This window comes from Labeo rohita, chromosome 24 (assembly GCF_022985175.1).
Source record: "Labeo rohita strain BAU-BD-2019 chromosome 24, IGBB_LRoh.1.0, whole genome shotgun sequence".
Taxonomy (NCBI): domain Eukaryota; kingdom Metazoa; phylum Chordata; class Actinopteri; order Cypriniformes; family Cyprinidae; genus Labeo; species Labeo rohita.
The window spans coordinates 14,054,891-14,061,472 of NC_066892.1; positions in this window are offsets into that span (position 1 = coordinate 14,054,891).

Below are 6,582 nucleotides of genomic sequence, written 5' to 3' on the forward strand. Positions count from 1 at the left end.
TTAGAATTCCTTTTGATGAATAGAAAGTTCAGAAGAACAGCATTTATCTGAAAAAGAAATCTTTTGTAGCACTATAATTGTCTTTATCATCACTTTTGATCAAAATAAAGCATCGTTGCTAAATAGAAGTATTAATTTCTATACCTTCTTGACAAAGTTTTTGAATGTAACATTATACAGTGTATAATGTTACAAAAGCTTTTTGTATGATGTTACAGTGTTACAAATGCTGATCTTTGGATCTTTCTATTCATCAAAGAATCCTAAAAAAATGACTCAACTGTTTTAAATATTGATGATAATAATAATAAAGGTTTCTTAAACAGCAAATCAGCATATTAGAAAGATTTCTGAAGGATCATGTGACACTGAAGACTGGAGTAATGATGCTGAAAATGTAGCTTTGATCACAGGAATAAATTACATTTTAAAATATATTCAAATAGAAAACAGTTATTTTAAACAATAAAAATATTTCACAATATTACTGCTTTTGCTGTATTTTGGATCGAAATATGCAGGCTTGGTGAGCAGACGAGAATTCTTAGTTCAAAAACTTTCGACTGGTAGTGTACATTGGGGTAGTTTTTCACTTGTAAATTATATGTGAGCATTAATATGAATTTTAGAAAGTCTTATTCATGTAACTTTCAGTGTGATCCCAGCTTTTTGAACCATACCCCACTGTATATATGTGGAAATCAGTGTTCACTTTTGAGTGTTAACTTAAATGTGTGTCCTCGTATGAGTGACAGCAAGTAGCATTTCAATTTAAAAGCTGCAGAGCGACAATTTCCCAGCAGGTGAGTTCCTCCCCACGTTTTAGCCAATTACCTTTTTCTGAGAGCCAGGAGAGATCATTAAAAAATAAAATAAAATAAAGGTTTGAGCTGCTGAGCTGCTGGACCACTTTCCACTGCTAGTCCCTGCGCTTGAATTTGACTTCACTTTTATCCCAAACCAGCTTTCACTCATCACAAGGGGTTTATCTCCGTAACCCTGAGTTTTGAGCCAAAAGTCAAATACAGAAACCTGTAATGTGTTTTCTTTTGTGCAGCGACGGTGGAAATGTTGAAGGAAAAATGTGGCCAAGACTTTCAATAATAGAGAAGTATTCACAGGAGAACAAGTGTGACAACTAGCCCCAGTCTCGCCTATTGATCATAAACTTGACACGCTGTTTTTAAGCTTTACGTAATTAGCTCTTTTTAAATCATTGGAAGCAATACCTCAATTTACTTTTTGCATCTTCTCTGATGGTCCTTGTCTACTTGTACCTTTTGATATTTTTTTAATCATTTTTTATATAATTTTGTGACCCACTTAGTATAGCAGGAGTGTTTAACTTTGAAAAGCTTTACTTGAGGAAACCTTATTCAGTTTCTTGACTGGGATGGATTCTCTATAGCTTTAAGTCCCAAGGTTATATTTCCTGAAAAATGTTGCCCTTTTAAAGGTCATTCAAGTATGGACAATGTATAAATGAAGAGGGAGAGTCTCAATGTATTTGAATTTCCCTGTGCATCTAGCCTACTTGATTTTTCAAGTATCCGTGATCTGTTGCTGTGTAAAAATATACTGTGCCTGTATATAATCTTTCTCCGTGCTGTATAATATGAATTTTTATTTTAGTTGAGTGTCAGTTGTGCCCCTTGTCAGATTCACTTCAAAAGAAAAGTAGTGGTTATGAAGTAAAACTGAAGGGTTATTCTGGTGGGAAAACTTGACCTTTCGGTCTTAAAAGCTTCGTTAAGTGCAAATCCTGTCTTCTGGCTCTCCACATGTCTTGTTTCTTGAATGATATATGAAGACATGATAGTTACATATATTTGCTAAATCGATGGCACAGAGAAAATTCCAAATCAAAGAGTCTACTATTGTGAGAGGTTTCAGAGGGAATTAAATTCTGAATGTATATTTAAGGGTTTGATTGAATTATTAAAGAGGACAGAGCACTGTAGTATTGAAATTTTAGGATAAAAAGATCCCATTTTTCTTCACAAGATCAAGTATTCAGAAATCATTTTGAGTACAGATAAAAGGGAGCTTTTGAAATGCATATTATCCATATGGGAAAATGTACACTCATGTGGTCATTCACGAAATTACTTGATCAATATTTGAGGTAAATTTCTTTTATAATTTCAGTAGTGTTTCATTTTCATCCTTACGCTTCAAAATTGTCTTGGAATGTACAAATCAATAAACTGACCAACAAGACAAACTTTACTCTAATATTATAATAGTGGTACTTTTTCCACTAGAATTGATAACGAAGACACAAGATGGCGCAGATTGGGTTTGTATGAAATAAGCCAGAGCAAGTCCGCGGTTTGAAAAGTAGCGCCGGTAAGTTAAGGCTTGGTCGCATTTATGAATCGTATGCAAAAATAAAAAAAAGTCTATTGTACTGTTGTCTTCAGTGTTGCGATGCACAAAGCAGTGCTAATGTAAGTCACTTTTACAAGCCAAGCAGCTGTCTTTATTACAACGGAAACGGTAAATGTTTGTCCTCTCATACTAGCGGAATGATACCTTGGAATCTACCTTGGAGTCTGACCACTCTATGCCAAACAAGTATACCAGGGAGTAAGTATGTTACAGAGGTACTGTTCCACTTTTGCTTGCCTTACTTTTCCGTGTTGATTTGTTTCTAGACTGTAAGGTTAGGGACAGTTGAGGTAAAGGTCATTGTTGTCTGTTGTGCTGGTAAGGTGTACAGGCTGAATAGGTCAGACAGAAAGGAGTGACCTTCTCTCAATTCCTCATCTACTTGTTAACTTTCCTTGGTACGAATCGATTTGTCTGTACCAGGCCATACGTTTTCAGGACATTCCCTTTGATTAAATGATTACAGGTGCTGGATGCTGAACTTCCACAGATAACAAATGTGTCTCATGTCCTTTGGAAAGGAATAGAGTTGTTGAGCACTGGGGTAGGCTATCAGATGAGTAAAATCATGACCTCATCTTGGAAATCATTTTGGCGGTGTTCTGATTTTTTTTTTTTTTTTTTTCTCTGGGAATGTATATAAGCATGAAATAAATACAAACTAGTCTTCAGCTGGTGTGGTTGACGGATAGGTCTGTTAAGGTGAGTTATTTTGTGAGTTTTCTCAAACTTTACAAGACGTAGCGCCAGATTACATCTTTTAGAGATGTGTAAAATTCACCTGGTTTTTCTAGGGCGGTTTTAGTTTTGGAAGGACATCTATCACAAAGGCCAATTATTCTCATAAAGCAGTCTGTGGTGCCACACTGTCTCATGTTGATGCTTTGGCTAAACCGTATCAGCGGTTCATCCAGGCAGAAAATATAGATGATTATTTTGGGAATGTATGTTGACTTGGAAATCACTCAATCTCTCACACAGCATGCACAGGCAGTGACCTTGAAGAGAGCAAAACTGTTCTCACATACAAATGGGTTTCCCATTACTTAAGCATTAGAGGCAGAAATGCCATGTGTGTTTTGTGTTTTGTTTTTTTTAAACTAATAGCTAACTAAATCTATCATTAATTATTCACCCTCATGTCTCTCCAAACCCTTAAGACCTTCGTTTTTGGAATACAAATTAAGATATTTTTGATGAAATCTGAGCGATGAAAAGCGTTTTGATGAAATGCTTTCTAAGCCTGAATAGACAGTAACACAACTGAAACATTCAAGACCCCCCCCCAAAAAAAAAGTAAAAAGAAAAAAATTAAAATAGTCCGCTTCAAAGACTGACATGGAAGAGAAGAAATTGTTGAATAAAGTCGTTATTTTTGCACACAAAAATTATTCTCGTCACTTCATAAAATTAAGGTTGAACCACTGATGTCACATGGACTACTTTAACAATGTCCCTACCACTTTTCTGGGCCTTGAACCTGTCAGTTTTGTTGCTGTCTATAAAAAAAAAGCTCAGCTTTAGGATTTCATGAAAAATATCTTAATTTGTCTTACAAAGACGAACAAAGATCTTATGGGTTTGGAACGACCCTTTAAAATAGTAAAAAAAAAAAAAAAAAAAAAAAAAAAAAATCTGTTTTTAGTTATAAAAAAAAAAAAACGTATTGTGTAAACGCCCCCTAATTTTGATGTTTATTGGTAAAAACTGCAGGCCTCTAAAATTAAAAATAAAAAAAATTATAAACTGCCCAATAAATTGCCCACGTCCACTGCCCACCTTCTGAAGATGAGTTTCAGGCACTATTTTGTAACCTATTCATTGGAAGAGTCTTGAAATATCCAAGTCGTACTGTGGCAGACTTAGCCACTTAGGACTCCTCATGGAAGAGTTAAAATATAGGTGAAGTTGAACACATTTCCTGTGAGACACCAGTGGGGTGGAATGGGTAATGCTGATATTGAGTCCTTGTAGTAAATGCCCCATTTGTGTTAGCAAAAGTGGGACAATAAGTCCTCCACCATCATCTGTCCTCTACTTTCTCCTCCTTATTTTTCTCTCCCTCTCCTCCTCTCTTTTTCAGCAGTTGTATGGTTTCTAATACCAGCTGACCAAAGGTTCAGATAGGGATAGTGGGAATTTATGATTTATGTTCAGTAAGAAGTGAGAAAAATGTCTTAAAGAGCTGAATCTGTTCATCTTGGGTGGAGTTTATCTGAATAGAAAATGAGTTTGAAATAATCCCCTTACTACTTTTATCTGGCAAAACAGGTGAATTTATGTTATTCATAAGGGTTTAGACAGAAAAGGATTCACTGAGGCTTAAGAGAGCCAATAAGGGATTTAGTAACAAGTGAAAGATGGTATTTGGCCAAACTAAAGCACAAAGAAAACTCTCTAGATGATGTTAATAAAACTGCAACCTGGACTGCAGACCCTGTTTTGAGTTTCACAGCAATCTTGTGAATAAATTAGATGTGGCAATTTGCTTTAGTATATTGTATAGCATGCTAACATGAGTGTCCCCTTATGGATCAAAAGTCTTTCCTTTTGTCTTTCCTTAAAGGGACATCTGCCTTTACAATTCTTCCTGACCTTAAAAGGATAGTTCACCCAAAAATGAAAAATATATTTGACTTTCTTCTTTCAGATGAATACAATCAGAGTTATATTAAAAAATGTCTTGGCTTTTCTGAGCTTTATAATGGCAGTGAATGGGTGTTGAGATTTTAAAGTCCAATAAAGTGCATCCATCCATCATAAATAGTACTCCACATGGATCTGGGGGTTAATAAAGGCCTTCTGAAGTGAATCAATGCATTTGAGTATGAAAAATATCCATTTTTAAACCTTTATAAACCATAATCTGTACCTTCCTCTAACTGTCGTGTGCACATTTCACGAGAAGGTGGCGTTCCAGCAGATGACGCATTCATCACATGGAGCTTACGTTACGGCTGCCTCCTACATTATCCTCTGAAACGCCACGGTCATGTGAACCTACGTACGACCGTTATTAGGGACCGAGATTATGATTTATAAAGTTTTAAATAAAGATATTTTCTCTTACATAAACACATCGATTCACTTTAGAAGGCCTTTATTAATCCCATGGGGCCATGTGGAGTATTTTTTATGATGGAAGGACGCACTTTATTGGGCTTCAAAATCTCAACACCCATTCACTGCCATTATTAAGCTTGCAAGAGCCAGAACATTTTTTAATAAAGCTTCGATTGTATGCATCTGAAAGAAGAAAGTCATATACATCTAGGATGTCTTAGGGTGAATCATGGGGTATTTTTCATTTTTGGGTGAACTGTCTCTTTAAGCCTAGACCTTTTATGCCAATTTGAAAAAGGCAAGGCGTTTATTTATATAGCACATTTCATACACAATGGTAATTCAAAGTGCTGTACAATAATTATAAAAATAATCACAACAAAAACAAGGAATTTAAGAACATTTAAAACGATTTAAAAGACATTGAAAATTTAAATATAAGATTTTATTTGGAATTTTTATTTTAATTCAGATTTGTCATAGTTTCTGTTAGCATAAAGGAAAAGCTTTAAATTTTTTTTTCTTTTTTATTCAATTTTTAATACAGTTTCTTGAGATTACAGTAAAAATTAAATGTCAATTTTTACTGTGACAGGGACAATGCACTGTTAAAATTAAAATATTCCTTATAAAAAGCTTTTGTTACATTTTTAAATAAAATGTTTAGCTGCAATTTTAGTTTTTTAGTTTTTGATTAATTAATTGATTGAAGTTAGTTTCAGTAATTTTGTTGTGTATTTTTGTGATTTAATTTTTGTTAAATGTCTATATAGTTTTATTACTGTTTTACGTATTTTAGTACATCAAGTTAAATGAAAATGAGACATACTACTTTGTCAACTAGCTGAAATAAGTTTATTTTTATATTTTATTTTATTTCAGTTAAAGTTTACTTTCAGTGATACTAAAATATTTTTAATGACAGTAACATGACAAAAACATAACATAATTACTAAAACAGTACCTGAATTTAAAATAAAAAAGGAAAGATAAAAAAATTAAAATAAAAACTAGACAAAAAAAAAAAAAAAAAAAAAAAAAAAAAAATATATATATATATATATATATATATATATATATTTATTTATATCTCAGTGATTTTTTTTTTTTTTAAATAGGGATATAAAT